The sequence below is a fragment of the Peromyscus californicus genome, unplaced genomic scaffold (genome assembly GCF_007827085.1).
Source record: "Peromyscus californicus insignis strain IS unplaced genomic scaffold, ASM782708v3 Scaffold_13__1_contigs__length_99412109, whole genome shotgun sequence".
NCBI classification, from domain to species: Eukaryota; Metazoa; Chordata; class Mammalia; order Rodentia; family Cricetidae; genus Peromyscus; species Peromyscus californicus.
Genome location: NW_026294424.1, coordinates 8,791,192 through 8,807,130, shown reverse-complemented (window position 1 = coordinate 8,807,130; position 15,939 = coordinate 8,791,192).

The window sequence follows — 15,939 nt, the reverse complement described above, 5'->3', positions numbered from 1 at the left end:
CTAATTAGTCAATAAATAAAACACTGATTGGCCATTGGCTAGGCAGGAAGTATAGGCGGGACAAGGAGGAGAATGAAGCTGGGAAGTGGAAGGCTGAGTCAGAGACACTGCCAGCTGCCATGATGAGAAACAGCATGTGAAGGTGCCGGTAAGCCACGAGCCATGTGGCAAGGTATAGATTAATGGAAATGGATTAATTTAAGCTGTAAGAACAGTTAGCAAGAAGCCTGCCACGGCCATACAGTTTGTAAGCAATATAAGTCTCTGTGTTTACTTGGTTGGGTCTGAGCGGCTGTAGGACTGGCAGGTGAGAGAGATTTGTCTTGACCATGGGCCAGGCAGGAAAACTCGAGCTACATGGTAGCACACGGCAAGTTTGCTTTTGGGGAAGAGATAGTAACAGAAGTTGAGTATAACAAATATTAGGAGTTAAAACAAGCCTCTAATGTATTTATAAAAAATACAGCAATATAAAAATACTAACAACAGTCCAAAATTCTAGATTATTCCAACGTGAGTGGCGGAAAGAAGCCAGTGCACTTCCCACTGAACCCTCTCCAAGGCCGATGAACTGCTGACTGGACATCCAGTGCGTATGGAGAGACTGAAGTGGGCTACTCCCCCCCCCCCCCCCATTGACAGTCATTCCTCACCACCTCTGTGTCTGACCTAATATCTCTGTGACTCTGAAGTGACACCATTGGAATGTAACTCAGCCAGTCACTGCCTTCCACCAACCCAAAAGTCAAGATGTCATCAGACTGCACCCCAGATAGCAGGGCTCTCGCCTGGTTGTAACCCACCCAGCTGCTGATCTGCTAGGGCATTCAAAAAGTGCCTCGATTTACGACTTTCTTCATTCGGCTACTACAAAATTTTCATGAAACTGCTGTACTGTGGAATATTTAACTATGCAAAGATGTGTTACATTTGTTTACGCTGTAGAATATTACATTAACTGTATAAAGATGTGTTACTTTTGTTTATGCTGTAGAATATTATGTTAACTGTGTAAAGGTGTGTTACTTTTGTTTATACTGTATTTGTTTAGTTATGTAAAGATGTGTTGTATCTGTTTCACCTTGCCTGCCGAAGGCACCTGATCGGTCTAATAAAAAGCTGACTGGGCAATAGCTAATCAAGAGAGGGATAGATGGGGCTGGCAGGCAGAGAGAGTAAGTAGGAGGAGACATCTAGGATGAGAGAAGAAGAGAGAAGAGAATGAGGAGAAAGAAGAGGACATGCCCAGGGCAAGAAGCCAGGCAGCCACCAGCCAGCCAAACATGAGAAGCAGTGAAAGTAAGATATATAGAAGGAAAGAAAATAAAAAGTCCCAAGGCAAAAGGTAGATAAAGAGAAACAGGTTAATTTAAGTTAAAAGAGCTAGCCAGAAATGAACCTAATCTAGGCTGAGCATTCATAACTAATAAGAAGTCTTCGTGTTATGATTTTGGGGCTGGTTGGTGGCCCAAAAGAAAAAGCCTGGTACACACAGGGATTAGTGTCTACTTGGTGGCCCAAAAGAAAAAGCCTGCTGCACTGCTGCTACACTGGAATATTGAATTTGGGGTGACCCCTCCAAACATTACAGGCTATTGCTATTATTCTTGGTTGCCCACCAGAACCTGAAGGTAAGATCCCATTGCTGAAGACACCACATACTTCTGTCACAGGACTTGGGGAAATCAAACTGGTATTGAGCTAGATGCTTTCTCCTTGATAGCCAGCTTTCCTAGTGCAAAAGGTAGTAGGCAGATGGAAGGCAAAAGGTACCAGCAGTCCTGCCCAGTTCTGAACACTGACAATCACAATAACAACTTTCCAGGCAAGATATGCCCATTGGTGAAACAGTGGTATTACTGTTATGGGAGAAACCAACTACTTTTTTTAAAAAATCAGATTTAAAGCCTATTCAACAGGAGGGACTCATGCCTGGTACTAGAAACCTGTCCAAGGACCTGTGGCTAGGAGGTCATAAGCCCTCTAGCATACTACTGTGATTTTGTTAAATTAGTAACATATCTAGCTGCCTTCTAAATACTTACCTTTGTACCCACGGGTTAGTACAGCTTAGACCCCTCAGGAGGGAGGCTTCTTTTGCAGTGGAGAGGTTAACATAGAGAACCACACATTATCAGGGTGCTGAGAGTGAGTGAGTGTGGAGTGCTCATCCCCAAAGGGGACATCTAATTCCCACTCCTTCACCTTCAGCTACGGGAGGGTCATGGAAGAGGGGCAGAAAGTCTGTAAGAGCCAGGGGTCTTCTGTGAAGCAGTGTCTTCTAGACATGGCAGGCAGTTGTACTTATGAGCTCTTGACAGTTATGCTGGCTACACAAGACTTACACGAGATAGAGCCAGTCAATATTATAGAAGATCGGGAGGCTCACAAGGCCCTGCTTCTTGTTGAGAAGCTACAGGTAGTTGACTACTGATATATGTATAGATATCATATCTATCTATGTACTGATATATGTATCCTATTGATTATATATATATATATATGTATGTATATGTGTATAATATATGTACGTGATGTTGCAAGGAGAATATTGGTAGAAAGACCTAAAAGAGGATTTGATCAAAATAAAATGCATTCATGTACAAAGGGAAAATAAATTAAAAATAAAAAATTAAATGAATATTTATAAAATACAATAATTATTTTACTACATATATCCTGCACTTTCAGAGCCACATAAACTAGCAAGCACTTCAGAACCTTCATAGGCACTAAGACAATCCCAAGGAGAGGCTGGCAGAAGGGCAGGGCCCTGTGGGTGTGCCTGTTTCCCTATGAGGTACCAGGATATCTTTCTTCCTATAAACTGCCAGTCCTAAGTCCCTCTTCAGGAGCACTCAAAGGGATCTTCCATAAAAATCTGTAGTCTATGAATGCAGGCGCCCCTGGAACAGAGATAGACTCAAATGATCAAATGCATGACTTCTATTTTCTTGCTCCTGGAAAAAAAAAACCAATGAGTCTGGTATTGAACTAGGCGCTTCCTCCACGATAGCCAGCTTTCCTAGCGCCAAAAGGTAATAGGCAGATGGATGGAAGGCAAAAGGTACCAACAGTCCTACCCGGTTCTGAACACTGACAATTACAATAACAACTTTCCGGGTAAGATATGCCTATCGGCACAGCACCTACCCTCAATATAGGCACTACTGAACATACAGGACTCTGGTGTCCGTCAGTCCTAACCCTTCCATACCCCAGATGAACATGGAAGGACTTGTGCAAACAGGTGCAGCTGAGGAGACACCTGCTCCAGCACAGAGAACTCATTTCTGGTCTCCTACTTCCTTAGGGTCCCTGGGTTGACTAGTTTTAGTCAACACGACACAAGCTAGAGACTCATCTGCAAAGAGGGAATCTTTTTTGTTGTTTTGGGTTTTTTGAGACAGGGTTTTTCTGTGTAGCTTTGGTGCTTGTCCTAGATCTCGCTGTGTAGCCCTGGCTGTCCTGGATCTTGCTCTGTAGATCAGGCTGGCCTCGAACTCACAGAGATTCGCCTGGCTCTGCCTCCCAAGTGCTGGGATTAAAGGCGTGTGCCACCACCGCCCGGCCAAGGAGGGAATCTTAACTGAGACAATGCCTCCATAAGACTGACCTGTGTGCAGGTCTGTGGGGCATTTTCTTGACTAATGATTGATGGGGGAGGGCCCAGCCCACTGTGAATGGTGCCACCGCTGGGCAGGTGGTCCTGGGAGCTATAAGAAAGCAGTTGAGCAAGCCATGAGGAGCAAGCAGGTAAGCAGCAATCCTTCATGGCCTTTGCTTGTTTCTGCCTCCAGGTACGTGACCTGCTGGAGTTCCTGCCCAGACTTCCCTCAGTTAGCTGTTATCTGGAAGTGTAATTGAAATCAATGGTTTCCTCCCCAAGTTGGCTTTGGTCATGGTGTTTTGTCACAGCATTAGAAACCCTAAGGCACTGTAAACCAAGATGGGGGTAGATGACAGCACAGTGCCCTCGGCTGCAGAGACGCTTCTGTATTGCTGGAATTATTTGAGCGCCTTTAACTCCAACTTTGATGTATGTCACAAGTTAAACGAAGAATTTGGTATTTCTCTCCAATTCTGATTTCAATATATTATGACATATATATTCATCAGGTAGAAGTTAAACATGTAAAATCCTTTTGCATAAAAATGATAGTTTTAATTACAACAATTATTAGTCATAGTAATTCAATTAACAGTGTGAATGAGATTGAGGTAGACACTGAACTAAATGTAAATTTACATATTAAATGATCATCTTGGCTATACCATATTCCTTTTCACATTAGAGGAAAGATAGTTGATGACAAGTAATATTTCCAAGATGACAGACACATAAGCAGGTCAGAGGCTGGCACTCAACCCAGAGAATGTGACTCTGAAACCTAATTCTCTTCAACACCCACCTGACTGGTCTTCACTGAGGAAAATTTATTCACAGAAAGCTATTGTATCCACACTTTCCAAGCCAAATAAAATGGGAACCTTCAAAATTCACTACCGAGGAAGAGGTGAGAAATACTGACTGGAGAATGTCAGTCACAATGAATGGTCATTCGGAGATCAAGTGACATGAATAGCCTTCAAAGGCAGTGACTCACAGCAGGGCTATGCTGATAGAAATTCCCACCATGCCCAGCGGGACAATTAGTCATTTCCGCCTAGTCATTTCCGGGTCATACAGCCTGCGTGACCCATGATTCTGTGGCTGCGTGGTTGCTAAAGCTCAGTGCAACCACGTGATCTATGCGCATGCACGGAGTAGCCATGTGGGCCTGTGTGCGCAGGTGCAGCTTGGCCTTTAAAAGCCGGCCCCCATGTTCCCCGCCCTTCACACATGTGTCCTTCCAACAGGCCTGATCACATCTATCCTTTTCTCCTCATCTTAATAAAACTCTTGTTAGTGGATTCTGTCGTGTTTTGTGTCTTTTCCTCGCAGGGTAAGAGCGCCGCAAAAAACCAACACGTATGATGAAAAAGTCTATTCAGCGCCAACTGGTATTTAATGACTCAGTTTTTTATAAATATCAATGTCAATTAAATTTGGATTTAATTTATAGGAAAATGTACATTAGAAGCTGGGAGGCGAAAAACAACACACACACAAAATACAACTTAGGCCAATGTGGAATCAGACATAAAACTGCAAACTCTTTACAAAGCAGGAAATTAATCTGAATAATTACCTTTTCTATTGATTTAGCTTTGCTTTGATAATTCGCACTATGCTCTCATCACTGTGTGTTAAACTTCTCCTATAAACCTAATATGCCCGATGCACGTGGCTCTCACCCTTTTGATTGCCACTAAGCTGGCTCTTCTCAGAGAAATGAATGCCTGTACCTGGCTGGCCACTCATGTGTCTGTGCATTTCCCAACAACACTGACACCGGGTGTTTGCTTTCCTCTAGAGAAACGGACTGGGATTCCATGTCTTCCTGTATTAAAAAAGAAAAAAAGTTTAACTTATTTTAAAAACACAATATTACATGCTTTTCAGCTAAGCTTAAAGTCTTTAAAGCCAGCTTTACCCTCCATTCGATTGGGTTGTAGACCGCTGGTTGCCTGGAGAACTTAATGGGTTCCGGCCAATCTGCTGGATACCCAATCCAGAGGTTGGATTCGGTGAACATGGGTGACTGGATCACTGGAGTCTGTAGAGAGAAGAAGTGTGGTCTTGAGTCTGAGAGGACTGACACCCTGGCACCCACCTGCCATCCCCACCACTGCTTGAGGAGCTACACTGGATCCCAGGAAGGACACGACGCAACTGTCTGGAGTGTCCCGACACCACAACAGATGAGCAGGTGAGTGAGCCTTCTACACCAGTTAGAACCACGGTCTCAGAAACTGTTGTGCAGACAGACAAATGCCCAGACGCCAAAAGTAAATTGCCGATTTGCAGATCTGCATCCTCAGATCTGGGACATCAGCAGAAAGAACACTTTGGTCACAGAACTCTTTCTCAACTGGGAGCGTGCACTGACGTGTGATCAGGCCACGTCTCTACCTGCACATCTGGAAACAAACGAAAAGCAAGAGGAAGGCAGTCTCCCTAGTGCGAACAAACGTTGACTGTAGCCATAATACCATCTTTCACTTTGATTGCTTATTTTCATTTTAATCTTTTCTACTTTAACTTTTTAGAATTTATACATTTGGACTTTGTTTCATGTTGTGTCTTAACGACTGTGGTGGTTTGAACAGGTATGGCCCCCATAGACTCATGTGTTTGAATGCATGGCCCATAGGGAGTGGCACTATTAGGAGGTGTGACCTTGTTGGAGTAGGTGAGGCCTTGATGAAGGAAGTATGTTACTGTGGGGGCAGGCTTTGAGGTCTCATATGCTCAAGCTAAGCTCAGTGTAGGACTCAGTCTGCTTCTAATGCCTGCAGATCAATATAAGGACTCTCAGCTCCTTCTCCAGCACCATGTCTGCCTGCACACCACCATGTCCCACCATGATAATAACAGACCAAACCCCTGAAACTATAAGCCAGCCCCCAATTAAATGTTTCCCTTTATAAGAGTTTCCATGGTCATGGTGTCTCTTCACAGAAACAAAACCCTAAGTAAGACACTAGCCATCCTAAACATGCCCCAGGACATCAGTGATGACCACTGAGTGTCTGACATCCCCACTCTGTCTTGTGGGGGTGGGGAAAATGCACCTCACCACAGCTTTCTGTGGCCACGGTGGACTCTCTTGGATGGCTGGGCAGGCACATTTTGTTCAGGTTGGCTTGGTTGACAGGTTTCCTTTTGCTTTTGCTGGCTAGTCCACTGGAATCTCAGGTCTGCTCCTAACTGTCTGAAAATCCTGTCAGCAGGCCCTAGATTTCTCCTTGGACAAGTGTCCCTCTCTTGGTGAGCTTGGGTAATGATCCCTCCCTCCTAGAGACCTCTCTATCTGACATGTGAGAACCTGGGGGACACACTTGGCTCTGGATCTTGGCTCCCAGTCACCACTTGCAAAGGGGATCAGCTCTTTCCTTTCTGACTGATATACCTCTGGGATGTCTCCTAAAGACTCCAATGCACACCCAACATTACTGGTGTACCTTAGCACTCAAAAATGGTCCTTATACTCCCCTAGATAATCAAACAAAATGACAACCTTTACAATTTTGTGGGCACATGGACCAACAGAAGGGGATATCCTTCCCTCCCTGCCTCCCTCTCCAAAAATTGCCTATGTTTCCACCTGCTTCCCCCACCCCAAGCTTTCCTTTGCACTCTCTGTTACCCATCTCACCTACTATTGGCCATCAAAACCTCCTCTGCATGACTGACTGACGGCTCAGTGCTCTGGGTCCACCCCTCAGTGGGTCACCAGCCCTCCAATGTCTCCCTGCCACCCACATGCAATGTTGCTGTCACCACCACTGCCACAGCCATGCAGCTCTGGGAGTGTGATGATATTTTGTTTGTGATCTAACAAATAAAGCTTGCCTGGAGATCAGAGAGACAAAGGATCACGCCACAGCCACCACTTCTTACCTCGACAACTCCTCAGCGTGAAAGAGACTGAGCTCCTGTCTCCTCCTGCCTTATAGTCCTCTCTCCATGCAGTCATAACACTTCCATATCCCACCTCCCTAGCACTGGGATTAAAGGTGTGAGATCCCAAGTGCTGAAATAAAGGTGTGTGCCACCACTGCCTGGCCTCTATGGCTAACTAGTGGCTTAGCTCCGTGCTCTGATCTTCAGGCAAGCTTTATTTGTTAGATCACAAACAAAATATCACCACATAGGAGCCTTTCACCTCTCCAAAAGCCCTCCCCTGCTGCTGTCCCCTGCTGTCCCTGCTGCACAGTCACAAAAGTCCACTGCCAGAGCCCATGGTCACCCAAAGCTGCCTCCCTCCCCTTCCTGTCCTGAAGCCAAATTCTCCACCTTTGATAAGCCGCTCCTTGCCCAACCCCCAGCAACTCTCAATCACTGGCCTTTTCAGATCCCACCTTCCACCTGCCTCCACTTCCCAACTCAACTATTTTCCATCTCCCTGGGAACTGCAGTCCTGCCTGGCCTGCAAACTGTACTCGCTCTCAGCTCTGCTCGCCTGCATCTACCCAGCCTGCTCCTGCTCGCCTGCAGCTGCCCAGCCTGCTCCTGCTCACAGCTCCCTCCTAGGAGCTGCCTGCTCCATCTTTTCCCCTGGTGGAGCTCCTCCTGAAGCTCACACAGGACCCCCAATTTTTTACGTCTTCCTCTCTTCTACGCTTCCTAAAGTCTCTTATCTCTGCTTATAGACTCTTAAGGTTAAGCCTAAAATCAGACCTGCTAGATAGATGGTCCTTTTCACAGATCTGCTGAATACAGCATTTGAAATATTTAAACTTCCCATTATAGAGACATGCCAGCTCCTCACAAAAACCTTTTAATCTCCAAAGAAGATAGGACATGATGACTATTCCACCTGAATTATAGTAGCACTAACCACTGAAAGAAACTGCCTCATGTCTCACCTGCCAGGGTTCTGCACAAACTAAATACTTTGGGGTTGATTGCCTTACTCTTATTGGATGTAGGCTGGAGGTACATAGGCAGAAAATACTTCAGGATGTATGCTTGCCCCTGATTGAACCTGATGGGAAATACTTAAGCCCCTGCAAACTATGACTTGGGGACATTTTCTGAGAAACCAGAGATGGACCTGGCCAGAGAGTCCATCCACCTGGCCAATATTTAATTAAACTTTGCTTCAAATTTGACTTTAAACTGTGGCAGTGGTCTTATTCTTGACTGGTGGCATTAACATTTTCTGGAGGCCCCAGCAAGATTCACATTGCCCATCCAAATTCTAAAGCTGGACCTTCACTCTGCAGCTCCAGGGCTGAGGGACCACTTCAGGAGGCACATGCCTTGAGGTGTTCCAAGGCTCAAAGGCTGCCATACTGTGGCTACCAGAGTGAACTGCCATAGTGAAAAATGCATCAAGGATCTACAGAGACCTCCTGGTTAGTCATAGTCTGGTTCCGTTTTGTAAGATCCTTCTCTGAGATGTGGAGGGGGTTTGACAGGACCCCAATATTCTCCCGTCCAGAGCAAATAGTGAGACGTCACTTGCCCACCTGGTTCTGGTTGGTTGAAAAGTTTTGTCTGTTTCCTATGGGAATTTTTGTCTCTCTTGTTGCAAAGTTTTGTCTGTCTGTTTCTCAAGGAAGTTGTATCTGCCTGCTTTCTTGGAAAGTTTTGTCTTCTCTGTTTTCTGGTGTGTCTAAGTGTTGTTTAAACATGGTACCGAGACAGAAATGGGTCATATATTTTTGCTGTCTCTGTGGCCACCAGCCACCAGTCACCACTGCTGCCATGCTGCTTCTATGGCCAAGGCTCAGAATTTATCTCTGAGTTCTCTGATCACTGGATTTGGGTTAGCAGGAGTTCAGATGCCCTTTTTTGGTGTGGATAACTTTAAAGTTGTTTTTTGCTGTTCTCCTTTATTGGAAAGCTGGCTCTAGAGCTGGGTTATGGCTCTCCCTTCTCTAGACCCAAGCATATGTGAAAGTTTCCTCTATGTCCTGTGTCTGTAGATCTACCTGACACTGTGACAAGGAAAAGAAAGCAAAAGAACAGCCAAAACAGTTAGACTTGGTTTATGTGACCATTCTGTACTTCAAGATTTATAAGTTTTTTTTTGAATAGGGTTAAAAATCTACAAAATCTGTGAAAAAAAGTTAACTTAAAACCTCATAATATGGGGGTGATAGTTAAAAATCTATACATAGGTAATCTTAAAGGAACCATATGGCATGATTCCATTTGGGAATATAAGCAACATGTGAATTGCCACCATTTTTAGACAACCACATGGCTGGCAGCCATCTTTGCTAGGATTGGAGAAGGCAGATATCATGTGACTTCACCACCATCTTGATTAAAGGTGACCATGTGGTATAGACCTACCAAGGAGGCAACAGCAGGTCTCCAAGATATTTTGGATTAGGATGGATTTTTGTATGATAATTCATGTCCTATCCTGAAAACAAGGTTGATGAAATACAGGATTTAAACACAATTGTTGTTTAATAAGGTATTAAAGTTGCACCTCCATGCTTTCATATGCAAGAATGTATCTTGTGCTGGCAGCCAAACTTTGTGACACAGAGTCACCCAGGTGAATGGTTTTAAAGATGTGAAGGGGTCATGGGGAACATCTGAGGCGTGCAAATATGCAGCATGGCTAGAGTTCCTACAGAGTCCAGTGGCAATGGTGGACCCTAGCAATTTTGGAAATAACTGTGCCATGTGATAGTCACCAGAAGCACCAGCCACAGTGAAATGGAGCAGGCTGGAATCTAGAAGGTGGGCTATGTATATGCTGCTGAGGGTGAGGCCAGAGAGGTGAGCCACGCTCCTTGAGAAAACCCAAAAGATTGTGAATAAATCCCAGATACTGAGCTATGGATTCTTTGCACTGTTGGAACTTGGTTTTGCCTTATGCTGGTTGTGGTTACGCCCTGTTTTCTACTTCTTGAAGTAAAAAAAGTACTTTATTTTTTTGATATTGCAGGAGCACACAGTTGAGAGATTTTTAACTTTTTTAAGAGGAAATTTTGGAACTTTACAGAAAACTTAATAAAAACACTGGATTTTGTGGTGATATTTTATTTGTACTCTAACAAATAAAATTTGCCTGAAGATCAGAGGACAGAGACAGCCACTAGATTAAACATAGAAGTCAGGCAATGGTAGCACACACCTTTAATCCATAGAAGTCAGGCAATGGTAGCACACACCTTTAATCCTAGCACTCAGGAGGCAGAGATCCTCTGGATCTCTGTGATTTCAAAGCTAACCTGGACTACACAAGTTTAATCCAGTCTAAAAGAGAAATAGAGCCAGGCAGTGGTAACACACACCTTTAAGCCCCATACTTGGGAGTCACCCCAGCACTAAGAAGGTTGAGACAGGAAGTGATATGGCAGAAAAAGTGACTGGGCAGAAAAAGGAATATAAGGCAGGAGGAGACAGGAGTTTGGTGTCCTTTTAGCTGAGGACTCAGAGACTTTCAGTCTAAGGATTTGTAGAGACAGGATCTTGTCTCCCTTTAAGCCTGAGAATTTGGTAGTGGTGAGAAGTTTCTCTACTGGCTTGTTCCTTTGTCTCTCTGATCTTTCAGCATTTACCCCAATAACTGGCTCTGGGCTTTTATTATAAGACCAGTTAGGATTCGTGCAACAGATATTTTTTAAGGAATAGCTTTTAAGATATTTAAATTTGTAAGGCAATGAGACATTTTAAGTTTATAAATTGTTTTATATTGTTAATATTTTAACTTAAAAATAAACAAAAAGGTTAAAAATTAGGGCCACAGCTATGAGCACCAAATACTAGACAGCAGAAACTGGGATATTCTTATGATGCAGCAAGACAATGACCTAAGCAGTCTGGCAAAGGGCTTGGTGCAGCTTCTCAACCTATGAGTCTCGACACTTTGGGGGTTGAAAGGCCTTTTTACAGGGGTAGCCTAGGACACAGCCTTGGGTGTTTGCACTGACATTCATAACAGTGACAAAACTGTAGTTGTGAAATATCAGTGGGAGTGATTTGTGTGGTTGAGGGGTCACCACAACATGGGGAACTGTGTTGAAGGATGAGAGCATTGGGAAAGTTGAGAACCACTGGCTCAGAAAATGTCTCTCCTTACCTAAGGTCTAGTCATGCCTAAGAATGTATGTCTAGTCTCTTTGTCTTTGCTAACTTGGTTAAGCTTAAGCTATTTTGAGAAACTGAGTCATATAAGAAACTGTTACATTCTTTAATGGTGTACTATAAAAGGATCAGGAAATTTCCCAGTCTCTCTATGGACTGTGTTTATGAGTTAAAAGTTTTATTTTGACACTAAAAAAGTTTCAATTCAGAATTATTATTATTATTGGGTTTTTTTTGGTTTTTTGAGACAGGGTTTCTCTGTGTAGCTTTGCACCTTTCCTGGATCTCGCTCTGTAGACCAGGCTGGCCTCAAACTCACAAAGATCCGCCTGTCTCTGACTCCTGAGTGCTGGGATTAAAGGCATGTGCCACCACCGCCTGGTAGAAATTGTCATTTTTTAAGGCTAACTTGTTGTAAACAGTTAAAGATGATTAAGACATGAAAGTAAATAGTCACCTCATAAAGATCAAATTCTTTATCATACTTGGGAGTCATGCTAAGTATCAATGTAATTAGTTACAGGAAAAAGATTATTTAGCCTCATATATGCATTTTCAAGGTAAAGTCTAGGTTTGCTCAGATATACTTAACAGATAGTGGCCCTCAAAATTGTCAGAGATCTGATGAATATGGCATTTATTAAAATAAGGCAGATCTTAGCAGTGATCTCAAGGTCTCCAAAGAAGATGATGGGGCACCATGATGACTCTACTTGGATTGTGGTAACACTAACAGCGAGACTGCCCCAATGTTGTACCTGCCACCAGGACCCTACCCAATCTGTGGACAAGCAAGACACTGGAGAGTTGATTGTCCCACTTTTGCTAGACAAAGTAAGATCAGTCCCCACCATGTTCCTCCTCCACAAGGAAGCCTCTCATCTTCTAGACCTGATGGCCAAAGACTGATGCTGTCATGGTACCTCTGCCCCCCAACACCATGGAGACCACAGGAGCCTGGGATGACTGTCTAGGTAATGAACTAGTCTCTGTTATTTTAATTGATATGTAGGCTATTTGGATTATACTTCCTGCTATACTTTATCCTTCTCAGATCTCTGATGGTATTGATGGCTAGGCTAAAGAGCTTTGTCAGCTTAGCAGCAGGAGGCAACCAGGTTCTTCCCCAAGGCTGCAGCCTCCTTGTTAGCTCATTTCATATGCAAAAATTAGGCCTTGCTTTTTCTAGAGCTACTAGGTCTCCTGTTGAGAAAAGGAAGACAGGTTTGTCTTGCTAACAGGCTTCATATTAAATGATAAAAAGATTTCAGATGTTGTGGGAGCCCGTTCTCGGTTCCTCGTGGCTTTACCCAGCAGGTCCGCATAGAGGATGATTAGGACCACAGGCCTCAGTGCAGGTGTCTGGGATGGTCTGCACTTGGCTGTGCTGGGGGAGGAGGTCTTTTGCTCCACCCCTTGGCGTCTCTATAAAAACCCTGGGACAGAGACAGTCGGGGCCGTTGGAATAGGTTCCAGGCCCTCTCGAAGCTATCCTTCATTTTCTATCTGTTTATCTCCGTGATATTCTCCATGATAAATCCTTCTATCTAATATTTCCTGCTGCTCGCACTCAAGAAAACTCTGGGGAACTGTGGGGGTGGTGGGTAAACGCCCCACAGAATGGTGCCTGAACAGGGACTAAAGAAAAAAAAAGGGGACTAAAGAAAAAAAGGGGGGACAAAAAAAGGGGGGACTAAAGACAAATGAACAGGTACTAAAGACGAAGTAATAGGGACTAAAGATAAAGGAAAATAATAGTTTTATTACAGAGTTTTTGGCGAAAGTGCTGAGTTCAGCCCTGCCAGTGGATAAGGCATGCCGGTGTTATGGAAATATATATATATTTTTATATATATTGAGAGGCAGGGGTTTTATCCTCGAGAGAAAAGGAAAGCGGACTGGAAGGATGTCCGATGCTGCAGCGAAATTCTCTTCTGTCAAAATTTTCTATCTTGTATCGCTTTCTCAATTTCTATCTGTGAAAAATAAGTATAAGGTATAGCGTAGTAAAATAGCGTAGGAAAAACTTAGAAGTGTAAGATTGTGTAGGAAAAAATAAGTAAGGCAACTAGACAGAAAAACTCTCCAATTTTCTAACTTTGGGGGCTATGAATGCAAACTGGGAAAAAAATCTTTTTTGGGGCTTTACGGGTAGTAAAAAAGCTCTTTGAGCTTATGGGGAAGAAAAAGTTTCCTATGGAAGCTTTTGACCCGGGGACAGCTGAAATGCTAAGTCCAAGCGGCAGGAGAAGGTAACTTCTCCCTGAGGCAAAAATGGGGGTGTAAAAAGCCAAAAAGTTTAAAGTTGGGAAGTTTTGGGAAAAGTTGGTCTTTCTCCTGGGGAAAAAATCTTTCTCTTAAACTATAAAGCTTTTCTTGGAAAATTTGGGGGGAAAAATCTCTCTAAAAAGCTTTAATCTTTCTCAAACTAAAAGCTCTCAAACTTAAAAACTAAAGCCTTTCAGAACTCTTTCTCAGAAGGACAAATTAGAATCACCTGAAGATATTAGTATGGGGACCACCTGTGATTAGCTTTAAGGGAAAACAACAAACCTCTTAAGACAGCAAAACCTCTCCAAGTTCTCTTTCAAGCTTTAAAAATCCTCCCTGCAATGCAGGAGGCAGGGACAAGTTCCTAAAAACCTCTTCTAAGCTCTGTCTCTTCAAGCTGGTAAAAGGCAGTGGGTCAGAGTACCCTGAGGGAAACGCTTGGGAGAGTGTGGGTAAAGAGCTATGGAGAGCCCAAAAGGGCCAGAAACTTTACCTGAGAAAAGCAAAAATGTCAAGCTTTTCAGTTGCAGCCAACCTGAGGCATCAAGGGCTTTGTTTCTGAGTGAGGTCTTTGAAAAGGTGCTCCTAATTGTCCTAATGCAAAGATCCCCTGAAGCAATGCAAACTGTTAGCATTGTATCCCCGCTTCTGACCAAAAACCCAGAGGTGACTGGCCAGCATCTCTGAGTTGAAGTGCATTTCGGGGATACTAGGGTTCCTGCAGTTGCGAACTTCCTGGAGCACAGAGCTGAGGCAGGAAGGTGCAGGAACCAGGGGAAGATTGCTAATGAACAAACAAAACTAAAGCCAGTGGGAACAGCACAGTTGTCTGCTTTCCTACAAGTCCCGGGTTGATAGGTCCACAGCTGAAAAGAAGAAATCTGAGAAAAAAGCTTTCCTATCAGAGTAAGGACCTTTCTGGGAAGACAGTAAAGCTGAACTGTGTCTGAAGCAGTTGTGCTGCTGAGTCAGAATGCTGTCTGGGGAAAGAGCCCAGCCAGGGCAGAACAGAACTATCCAGGAGTAAAGCTTGCTTTTCTATCAGAGAAAGCATCTTTTTGAGAAAAGCTTTGTTTCAACTGACTCCCTGAGGGGTGATTGCCTCTGGCATAAGCTCTGTCCTTGAGCACCCAGACAAGCAAATGCAACCCACTGGGGGACTGGGCCAGGTGAAGGCCTGATGAAGCAAAATGCCTGTCCTAATGGGAGTTTAGAGATGGCAAAAACCTCCCTTGTTAGATTTTCAGTCTGTACGCAAACCACACAGACCCCGAAAACAAACGGACAAAAAGCCCCTACCTTCAGTAGCAGGGAAAGTCACCACTGTAGTGTTGGAAACTGTTTCTGGGGTAGAGGGGATAAACTGAGACCAAAATGGGAACTGTCTGGGAGAAAGACTCTGAAGAAACAGAAAAGGGACATAATCCTCCCAGAAAAATGACCTGAAAAAGCTGCTAGAATTTGAGGCAGGTTCGGGGGGGGGGGGGGGGAGAAAAAAAGCCCCTACTTCCAAAGGCAGCTAGCAGAGGTACAGATCCGCAGACAGATACCTGAAGCTCTGCATCTGGCGGGGGGGGAAGGAACAAGCAAAATGAGATAGATCCGTGGGAGAAAATCTCTCTGAAAGAGCTATGGAAAAGCTGTTGTAAATGATCTTGTTTTTCACTGACTGGCTAAAGCAAACATAAGCCCCGAGGAAAGTTGCTATCAGAAATGCCCACCTCAATGCCGGCTAATGAGGCAGGTGCAGTTCTGATTCGGGGGCCAGTGTCTGATGGAGAAACACCTGTTAAAGCCAGTTGAGGAGAGAATAGAAATCTCCCAACGTGCCATAGCTGAAAATGTAAAAAGCTTGTTCAAATCTCCCGTTGCAAAAGCAAAAAACTTTGTTCAAACCTCCCGGGCAAGAATTTGTAAGCAAGTCTGGTAACCAGTTGACTCTCAGACCCAAAAAGAACTATGGGAAATGACTGCTATAAGGGAAATGATATAAGGGACTGATATAA